The sequence below is a fragment of the Tupaia chinensis genome, unplaced genomic scaffold (genome assembly GCF_000334495.1).
Source record: "Tupaia chinensis unplaced genomic scaffold, TupChi_1.0 Scaffold144269_1, whole genome shotgun sequence".
NCBI lineage: Eukaryota > Metazoa > Chordata > Mammalia > Scandentia > Tupaiidae > Tupaia > Tupaia belangeri.
This window is the reverse complement of record NW_006204127.1, coordinates 384,185-395,780: the sequence shown is the minus strand read 5'-3', so window position 1 is coordinate 395,780 and position 11,596 is coordinate 384,185.

Genomic DNA, 11,596 nt, shown 5'->3' with positions numbered 1-11,596 from the left:
ATCACTGGGCTCCAAAAGCAAAAACAGCAAGGAAAAAAAAAACTATACAAATCAATAAAGGCAATTTTTCAAAAGTTACATTCTGGAATTTTTACCAGTTCTCTCTGGTTGGAAACAATACTGGTGAGGCTGGCTTCTCTGGCAGCATTTGGCAAACTAATTTTTCCAGGACACAGAACAACTTCCCAAACCAATTTTTAGTTCATTTGATGAAAGGAAGCATGCAACTTTCTTATTTTTCTAGAATTATTTAATTTATTTATCATTATTGTTATTATTATTATTTTTAATTTGCTATAGGGCATGTGCACTACTCACCAGAGAAAGGGGGCAGGGTTGGGGGGGGAAGGTGAGAAAGCAAGTCACTAGGTTTGGGATTTGAACTGCAGTCAGCCATATGGAAGTCCAGCACCTTAACTACCATGCCACCAGGAAGCATGCAACTTTCATAAGATCAAAGTCATTTGGACCTTTTCCATGTCTATTTAAAAAAAATAAGCCCAGCTGATTCAGAGAGTGAAGAAGTGATGAGTTGTAAGAAACAATAATTTATTTCTCTACTGTTCTTAGTAACGTCCTCATCTCTCTCTCTTTGTTTTCCTTCCACAATTCCTTCCCTGACTCTTCAATTTGTCATTCCTGCACATGAAGGACCTGGCGTCCTTAGTACAAAATGGAAGCTCTAAGAAGAAGGAAAATAAATAAGGCCATGTGAGAGTGGTCAGCCACAGCTCATTTTATCAGGCAGTGAGGTCGCCTAATTTCATTCCTTACCCTGATCAACAGAGATGGGTACCAGAAGATGAATACAGCTAAAAGTAGAAAGCCATTTTAATCCAAGGAAGAGTAATTTTGTGGCTGTTCAGAATCATCCAGGGTTCAGTATTGTTTTTCTGACCCTTCTCTTTGAATAGCAAATAAATTCTGTCAAGGGAAGTGAGATGGGAAGAAAAGAGATAGTCACACTTTTCCAGTGAGAAAGCACTATGTTAAATATATATATATGTGTGTGTGTGTGTGTGTGTGTATGTGTGTGTGTGTATATACATTTTATCAGGCAGTGAGGTCGCCTAATTTCATTCCTTACCCTGATCAACAGAGATGGGTACCAGAAGATGAATACAGCTAAAAGTAGAAAGCCATTTTAATCCAAGGAAGAGTAATTTTGTGGCTGTTCAGAATCATCCAGGGTTCAGTATTGTTTTTCTGACCCTTCTCTTTGAATAGCAAATAAATTCTGTCAAGGGAAGTGAGATGGGAAGAAAAGAGATAGTCACACTTTTCCAGTGAGAAAGCACTATGTTAAATATATATGTGTGTGTGTGTGTGTGTGTGTGTGTGTATATAATATATATATATACATATATATATATGTATACATATTTCTCAATCCTAAGATATCAGAAAAGAATGAGAAAATACTTACTTCAGGTTTGTAGGCAAATAAGAGAGAACATGTATTGCCAAACCTAAAAAGCAGAGTTGCTTCCTAGAGATTTTCAGGGGAAACATCTCTCTTCTCAAATATAGCTGCCACACAGATTATAGTATTGTGAATTGTAAGACCTGTAAAAGACCAGGCCTAGTGTTTGGCACATTGTAAATTCACAATATTTGAAACTTAAGGCCAGATTGTAGGCAACCTAAAACCTGAAGTATTTCAGAACCAGCAGTTGGCATGGTGGTTAAGGTTCTGGACTCCCATATGGCAGACCATGGTTCAAGTCCCTGACCTGGTGGCTTGCTTTCTTACCTTCTTTCTCACTCTCTCTGTTGCTCTCTAGTCAAATAAAAAATTAATAATAATGAATGAAATTAAGTGAAGTAATTTTAAAAAATAAGCTTATTTTGTTTTCAAAAAGTAACCTTTCAAACTATCATTCAGCTATAAGTTAATATTATATGTGCTTATTCCTATTGTTTTCTGTATAAAAAACCATGAAATAAACTTTCAAATTCATTCTTTTTCTCTTTTTTTGGGGGGAGAGGTTTTTGCTATAGGGCTCATGCACTAGCCAGAAAGACAGAGAAACAGAGAGACAGAAAGCTCACCTCCCAGGAGGGATGGCTATACCACAATCCCTTCTCCTCCATTCTCCTCTCGGGATCTTGAGCACGCATGCACATGTACTGGCATGAGTTTAAGCCACCAGGTCCGGGACTCGAACCACAGTTGACTACATGGGAGTCCAACAACATAGCCATTATACCAACTGCTGGTCCCATACACTCTCAAATTCTAACCAGAGAAAAATGTTCTCTCTCAAAATAAGCGCATGGGCTCCATTCCATTAGATAACAATAATTCAGAGCAAAACAAAACAAAAATTTGTTTCTATTTTTTAATATTTTTACTACCTTTTAAAATTTATATTAAATTGACACATAATAATTGCATGTATTTATGGGTGTTCCTATTTTCTCTTGGCATCTATGAAGTACAGGATAAATGTATTGCTTGTGAGAAATAAACATTTTATCCTAGACTCAAAAAATAATCTCAATAGTACTAAGAATAACTACTGTTATTTTGTGATTAATTTTTTTTTCTTTTTTTTTTTGAGAGGTTTTTGCTATAGGGCGTGTGCGTTCGCCAGACAGAGAGAGACAGAGAGACAGAAAATGAGAAATCACCCCCCAGGGGGGATGGCCATGCTGCAATCCCTTCTCCTCCATTCTCCTCATGGGATCTTGGGCACACACGCACACACGCCCGGCGTGAGTTTTAAGCCACTGGGTCTGGGACACGAACCGTGGTCGACTACGTGGGAGTCCAGCGACATAGCCATTATGCTAACTGCTGGTTCCCATTTTGTGATTAAATTTAAGATAAGTCTTATGATTAAAACTTTTTAAATCTTGACATCATCACAAAAATTATGAAGTAATTAACAAGATCACATGTCCAAGAATTTCCAAGATAGTCTCAATTTCAAATGTCTTATTCTATATATCATGGATCTAAAGTGTTGCTTTGGTAACTAAGACATTCAGTGGCATTTACTGTAGGTTATTCACAATGTGGAAGAGTGGGGAGGCAAGGACAAAATCTATTAAACACAGTATTTCCCAAACCAAGATTCCTGGACTCTTCAGAGATTAATAGGTACAATCATCGTTTTGTATATCAAAAATCTTAATAGACACCTTATCCATCACACAAGCTACACAGATGCTAATATATAACCACCATATTATATAAAACTATTTAATGCTTTTTTTGCTTTTTAATTATATATTTAGTTAGAGCTATTTGGATAAGTGGAAAAGGAAGTGAGAAATGTTTTCAGAAATATAACTTTTCATTGAGGTCCTGGTAGGCAAAGAGAATAATAAAAGGGCTATTGAGTGATAGAAATATTTGGAATCAGCATTTCAGAGCAAGTCCCATGGTTTCTGGGGATTCCACACCAAAACTAGGCAAGCAGTTACATAGAAATGTTTGAGTCTATCAGAAATTTGCCATTTAAGGTTCTGATCCAAAGAACAAAGGAAATGCCACTCTCATAAATCCTCCCCAAGCTCCTCTTACATCAAATCTGCAATTGCCTACTTTTTAAAACATAAATAGATGTCAAATGACATTTTCACAGAACTGGTTCAATAAAATCACATTTCGTGGTATTGTCTGTTGAAGATGTTTTGTGGTTTTTGTCAACTGTGTTGGGGAGAGATGTTCACCTGTTGAAATTTCCATTTCATAAGACAAATAATAATGTGATTGAATGTATAAAAGAAACTGAAATGAAAAATAAGTAAATTAATTAATTATAAAAAAGAAAAGAAGAAATGTAAAAATAAGTATTTTAACTAAGGGTGCTAGGCTTTGTAAGTAAATAACACAACTGACTTGTCTTGATGGGATGGTGGTTCTAACAGTTGCTTTTCAGTGACACCAGCCTCACTTTCTGTGCTTTTGTCCTTAGTTCCCCCCATGCCCTCCCTACCTTGTGATCACACTACATGTCCTCATGTTTGGACTCCTGGGTCCTGTGGCTGTGTAGTAGAGCTCACCTCTGTGGCACAGAGCTGGCTGGTGTTGGAGGCAGAAGCTGCATTTCGGCCTCGTCTAGCCAGCCAAGCTTCAACACAAGACCCCAAAGGTTCCTCCTAAATACATAACTTACAGGCCGATCATCATTTACTTTTCTTTCTTTTTATTAAAGAATTATTTAATTTAATTTTTTTTAATTTGCTATAGGACATATTCACTCATCAGAAAGAGACAGAGAAAGAGAGGGAATGAGAAAGCAAGCCACCAGGTCCAGGACTCAAACTGTGGTCAGCCACGTAGAAGTCCAACATCTTCACCACACCACCTGCTGGCCCCTACTTTTCTTTTTCTAAGACAGGATTTTATCATGTTGCGAGCCTTCTGCCCCAGCTACTCAAGTAGGTAGGACTCTAGACCTAAACCACTACACCTGACTTCAGGGTGGACCAGAATCTAACCAGGCCCCCCATGTGGTCTCAGCCCTCTGAATAACAGCATCTACTAGGGCATTCTACTGCAGCCGTCTGCTCTCTATTGAAGAGCACCAATGATCGGAACACAATAAAATTAGAAATGTGAGATTCAAACAGAAGGATGCCTGCATCCCAAGTCAGTGACTTCAGAGTTGGCCACAACACTTGCATACAAAAGAAATTACATCCACTGAGATCTCCAAACCTTTCCATAACGCAGGTTGGTGCAGGGGTCTGAAGAGTGATGTTTGCCCAGAAGAGAAGGACGAGGTAGGAAGCTAAGAAGGAGGAAGGGAGTAAAGTCTCTCTTTCTTGTGTCAGCCCTCCATCACGTGGTTTCCTTATTTTATGGGGCAAGAGGATGGATTCTTCATAAAGTTTGTGGAAAATAACTTATGAAAAAACTATACATGAATTCAAAAGTTTTTTGCACTGAAATAACTTCATTTTTTTGAGAGAGAAAAAGAGCTTTTTGCTTTAAGGCGTGTATTCTCACCAGAGAGACAGAGAGAGACAGAGAGACAGAAACAAGAAATCACCCCCTAGGGGAAATGGCCATGCTGCAATCCCTTCTCTTTCATTTTCCTCTCAGGATATTGGGAACACACACATGTGCCTAGCATGTGTTTCAAGCTGTCGCATCCAGGTTTTGAACTGTGGTCGGCCATGTAAAAATCTAGCACCCTAAGCACTATGCCACTTGCCGGTCCCTAATAACCTCATATTTTAATTACATTTTCTAACGACTTTTTTTTTCTTCACAACTCCATGAGGTTCATGAACTTTTTTAAGTCGCTTGCATTTAAAAGTATATTGGGTTGGACCGGCAGTTAGCGTAATGGCTATGTGCTGGACTCCCACGTAGTCGACTCCGGTTCACATCCCAGACCCGGTGGCTTAAACTCACGCCGGGCGCATGTGCGTGCGTGCGTGCCCAAGATCCCAAGAGGAAAATGGAGGAGAAGGGATTGCAGCGTGGCCATCCCCCCGGGCGGCTATTTCTTGCTTTCTGTCTCTCTGTCTCTCTCTGTCTGTCTGGCGAGCGCATGTGCCTTATAGCACATGCCCTCTCAAAAAAAAAAAAAAAAAGTTCTTCTATTTTCTTTTTCAGTGTGGCTAAATACATCTTGTCTAGAAAATATTACATTATTACTATTAAAATAGGAATAAAACAGAAATTAACAGTGAATACCGAAGAATGCACTTCCACATAATCTAGACTTTTTTATTGCCACCCTTAAGCTAATTTGTGCTGTTTGTTTGCATTCATCAATGTAAAGTTATCTACCTGGTGCATTGCAGAGATGGGCTGAGAGCATTCCCTCCCACCAAAAACAAAGATATATATTATGCTGTCTTTAAGAAGGTGGGACCCTCCTAGGGTAGGACATGTACTTTGAGGGTTGTTTTCCCACTCATAACAACGGGTATATTTGTGAAATACCTCTCCTTTTCATTTTTCTTTTTATTATCCTTTACTAAATGAATAATTATACTAGAAAATACCATTTGTTAATCACCTAAATTATCCCAAGAACAGTAATAAACCTTTTCATCTAATTTGACAAGCACCCATGAGTAAGCATTGTCAGCAAACCTACAAGACAAGAATCAAAGGCTCAGAGATGCTGCATAGCATGCCCAGGTCCAGTCCTAGGAGGTGACAGAGTGTGACTTCAAGACTGAGGTTCTCTGACTCTAAAACCTACACCCTTAACCCCTCACTTAGTGCTAGAAGCAGACCGGCAGGTCCAGGTCTGACCTGATTATGGGAGTTGGTGCCAGACACACCCAGACCCTGCTCTTCCACACCGTTATGTCCAGTTCATGGGCCCATGCTGCCATACTTTTCAGTGAGTCTTCTTCCTGCCTAGCTGACCTACCTCATGGTCGTAATGGCCCGGCTGACTTGCTGGACTGACTCCAATCTCTTTGTTTTTGACATCAGTTGCTGTTCTATTGTTGTTGTTCTGTTTTGTTTTGTGCTGTTTATGTCTGCTTTATCTTAAATCCTTACCTCTTATCTGGGCTTTCACATCAATTTTGACAGTCAGTCTAGAACTGGATGCCTGAAACAATTGGCCTAATAATAAAGTTTCATATTAAAAATTATGAGTACATGTCTCTGTGTGTATTCGACATAGACATATGTACATTATTTACTGAAGGAAAAAAATACTAAAATGACCCTCTGTCTAGCCTGAGGAAATTCCTACCAGGAAATTCCTATGAGAAAACCCTTGCTTCCTTCAGAGAATTCTTTACAGCTCTGCAAAATCAAAGCTGGCTCCACACCACCTCAGGTTCTCAATGCTTTCACCAGGCCTAGTTTGCCACCTACTGGCAAGAAGCAGGCACAAGCATCCAGGAGCAAGGACACTGAATGGATGGACTGCTGCCCTTCGCTCAGGTATGTCCTCGGACCTCCCAGGTCACGACTGCTAGACATGCACAGAAACGTGAACAAATGTGTGCTCTTTATGCCCTTCATCAACAGAAAATCTTCCATTAAGAAACTGTAGGATTAGTATGCTCTGGAGACCTAAACATACTGTATAGTAATTCTTATTAGTAATACTGTATTGCATATTTGAAATTTGCAAAGAGTATATCTCAAGTGTTCGCACCAAAAAAAAAAAAAATTAAAGGTAACTATGTGAGGTGATAGGTACGTTTATTAGCTTGATTGTGGTAGTTTCTTCACAATGCAAATATATGTCAAAATATCAAGTTTTACACCTTAAATAGATACATTTTTAGAGAATTATTTTATTTAACAGTATTTATCCATTTATTTATTTATTTATTTTAATTTGACCAGAGAGGGACAGAGAGAGAGAAAGAGAAAGTGAGAAAGCAAGCTTCCAGGTCCAGGACTTGAACTGCTGTTGGTCATGTGGGAGTCCATCGCCCTTATCCATCATGCCACCTGATGGTCCCAAACAGATACAATTTTTGTTTGTCAATAATACCTCAAGTAAGAAAATAAATAAATAAATACATACATACATACATACATACATAAATAAATAAATAAAAGGGAACCAGCAGTTAGAGTAATGGCTATGTCGCTGGACTCGCACGTAGTCGACCGCGGTTCGCGTCCCGGACCCAGTAGCTTAAAACTCACGCCGGGCACGTGTGCGTGCGTGCCCAAGATCCCGAGAGGAGAATGGAGGAGAAGGGATTGCGGCGTGACCATCCCTGCTGGGGGGTGATTTTTCACTTTCTGTCTCTCTGTCTCTCTCTGTCTGTCTGGCGAGCGCACGCACCCTATAGTGAAAAAATCTCTCCAAAAAAAAAAAAAAAAAAAAATAGAGAGCAAAAAAAACTTAATAAAAAAAAAAAAAAAAAAAAAGAATTGAGAGTAAAGAATGCTTAATGTGTTTTAAGTAAATTTTTAAATAGGGAGTCTTTTTTCTCTTAAGTTAGTTGAATTTCAAGTTAATTGTGAAATATTGACCACATATATTTATTTCCTCTCCCTCCCAACCTCAAATATGACAATGACAAAATTAAGAAAGTATTATTCACAAGGACAAGACTGCACCAAGCAAGGGAAATAAGCCCATCTGCAGTCTCTGAGGACTGGCCGAGTGCAGTTCCACAGAGCGCCTACAGAGGGAGCTGCAGACCCCGGGGAGCCCTTCCATTCAGAGGCACCTGGAACTAAAGGCAGGGACAGGCAGAAGCGCCCCAGAACAAGGAGTTGGTTGAATGTTTAGAGCTGGAGCAGCTGAACCCAGGTTCTTATCCAGCCCACGCCTACGGAGCCAATGACCACCTCCCTGATCCAATGTGGAATTTCCACGACACCCCTACTAGAAACCGAGTTTCATTCTTTGGAGAAATCAAACGTGAGAGGTGCAAAATTCTGGAAGACCAAGCATAGCAGAAGGGCCTCACTGAGCACGGAGTCAGAAAGAAAGGTTCAATAAAAGGCTCCAGGGTGAACACAGGCCCTCTTCCTTCACCTGTACCCCGAATTCAAGAGGCCAGGTCCACCTATCACTGTGGATTCAAATAACAGAGATACTAGTTACTTAACCAAAGTTAAGCCATGATCATAAATGATTTAACCACAAATTGTGGAAACAAATAAAAGAACTGTAGGGACCAGCAGTTAGTGTAATGTCACTGGACTCCCATGTAGTCAACCGCGGTTTGAGTCCCAGACCCAGTGGCTTAAACTCACACCGGGCGCGTGTGCGTGCGTGCCCAAGATCCCGGGAGGAAAATGGAGGAGAAGGGATTGTGGCATGGCCGTACCCCTGGGGGGTGATTTCTCGCTTTCTGTCTCTGTCTCTCTCTCTCTCGGTCTGGCAAGCACACGCGCCCTATAGCAAAAACCTCTCCCAAAAAAAAGATAAGAAAAGAAAAGAAAAGAAAAGAAATGTAGTACTTCAGGTGGGTAAGAACAGAGCTAAATCCTCAACTACTATTCCAGAAGGCAAGAGATAGTGTAAACTGATACATCTAAAAAGAACAGCAAAAAGTCCATATTTACATGACAAATGTATGAAATGTTTATTTGTCAACTTAAAAAACTTCATATTTATAACTAAGGAGATAAATCTAAGCAGGAACCATTGACAGAACAGAAACAAATTGCTTCTAGGGTGAGTCAGGGAGATGGGGGGGAGGGATGAGGTGCTCGTCTTTTTCTATATAAGACTAAGACTGTATGGTTTTTAAATGTGTGTGTATGCTGCTTTGAAAAAGTCTTCCAAACTACACAGCCACAGCTTCCATAGAGGAGATGGGTGATGGTGGTAGTTACTCAATGTGTTAACGCCTCTGGACCCTACTCTCAAAATGGCTGACGTGACCAGTATTGTGTTGTGTACCTTTACCACATTAAAGAAATTTTCTTAAACCAGCAGTTGGTGATTACGTCAGTGATAGCTGCCGTTTCAGGTCATCTACACTAGATACTAAGGCAAAAGAATTTTTCTTTTCTTTCAAATTTTCTGAAGGGTATGTACTCTCACTGGAAAGAGACAGAGACACAGAAAGAGAGAGAGGAAAGGTGAGAAAGTACGCTCCCCCCATGGGGAATAGTAACACCCCAATGCCTTCTCCTCTCGGGATTTTGGGCACACACACAATGCACCAGCATGTTTTCTTTTTTTTGAAGAGGATTTTGCAATAGGGCGCATGCACTCGCCAGACAGACAGAGAGAGACAGAGAGACAGAAAGCGAGAAATCACCCCCCAGGGGGGATGGCCACACCGCAATCCCTTCTCCTCCATTCTCCTCTCAGGATCTTGGGCACACACACACGCACACCTGGCGTGAGTTTAAGCCACCGGGTCTAGGACTCGAACCGTGGTCGACTATTTGGGAGTCCAGTGACAGTCATTACGCTAACTGCTGGTCCCTCCAGCATGTTTTCTAAGCCACTGGGTCCAGGACTCAAACAGTGCCATCAGCCATGCAGGATTCAGTTGCCTCAGCCACCAGGCCATAAACTGGCCCTCGTTTTTCTTACAGGTTCAAGCCAGGTGGTCCTGGGCATTGATTAATTTCATTCAGGAGTTATTCAACCATACCATAGGCACAGAAAGGAAGATGAAGAAAACAACAGGATCAAAGAGTGACTTCAAAGAGTTTAGAGCTGAATGGAGAGAGGAAATGACAATTTGAATGTAAGAATCTAAGACACAGTTCTGGGAGGCCAGGAGGTGGCCAGTGGTTACAGTGCTGGATTCCCACATGGTCTACCACAGTTCAAGCCCCAGATCTGGCAGCTTGAAACTCACACCAGGTGCAAGTACATGCATGCCCCAAATCCTAGGAGGAGAACAGAGAAGGGATTGCAGCATGGCCACACCTGTGGGTTATCTCTCTGTTTCTTTCTGATGAGTGCACATGCCCTATGGCAAAACTGACCTTTAAAAAAAAGAGGATATAGCTCCAGTGCAAGTGCGAGTCTCACCAGGTACATCCCAACTACTGGAGGTTTACCCTCAGAACCTTGGAACCTCCACCCAGCTGCAGCTGCTGCTGCTTCTTAAGCCTCAGCTGCTGGAAATACTGGAAAGCTGAATTCCAGTGCAAGCACGAGTCTAGTCGGGTGCATCCCAACCGCTGTAGATTTGCCTTCAGAACCTGGGTCCCCCTAGCCATGCAGGGTGTCACTTCATGAGCCCGACTTACTGGGAAGCTCAATTCCCTTACAAGCGCAAGTCTCATTGGGTACATCCCAACCACTGCAGATTTGCATTTGGAATCTGGGAAGCCCTCCCAGTCACCCAGGGCAGCCACTTTCTGAGCCCTACCTGCCAGGAAGCTGAGTTCTGGTGCAAGCCAAGTCTCATGGTGCATCCCAAATTTCCATCGGAATCTGGGACCCTCCAGCCCCTGTACTATGAACACATCATGCGACTTGAACCTCTTCACTCAGTCATATCTCCTTAGCTCATCCACAGGTTGTCAGGAGCTAAAGGTTGGGAGAGGACCCAGCCAAATCAAGCTACCTATAAAAATTTTTTTTAAACTTTTTAAAACTTTTTTAAATTTATTTTTATTTACATTTTTAATACATTCAATCACATTATTTAGCTTACAAGGTGATCATTTCAATTTATGAACATTTCTCCCCAGTCAAGTTGATCAAAATATAACAACACTACCTCCCTGTCTCAACAATGCTGTCTTCTTAACCTTCCTCCAAATGTTCCTCCCCAGGCCCCACTCCTCCACACACACCACATCTGGCATTCACATCCACCTCTTGTGTTTGTACATCCTTTAGCCTGTCAGTTTCAGTTATAGAGTGCAGACATTTGGTATATATTAACTGGGGACATACAGTGTCTCTCCTTCATAGCCTACCTTGCTTCACTCAGCAGTAAATCTTCCATATTCTTCCACTTTCTGTCAAAAGCCATAGTTTTGTTATTCTTAATGGCTGAATAGTATTCCATAGAGTATATGTGCCACAGTTTTTCAATCCATTCATCCATATGGGGGCATTTGGGTTGGTTCCATGTCTTGGCAATCATGAAAAGTGCTGCAATAAACATCAACGTGCAAGCACTTTTCCAATGAGAAATTCTTCTTTCCTTTTGTAGATGCCAAGAAATGGGATTGCTGGATCATATGGCAGTTCTATTTGTAGATTTT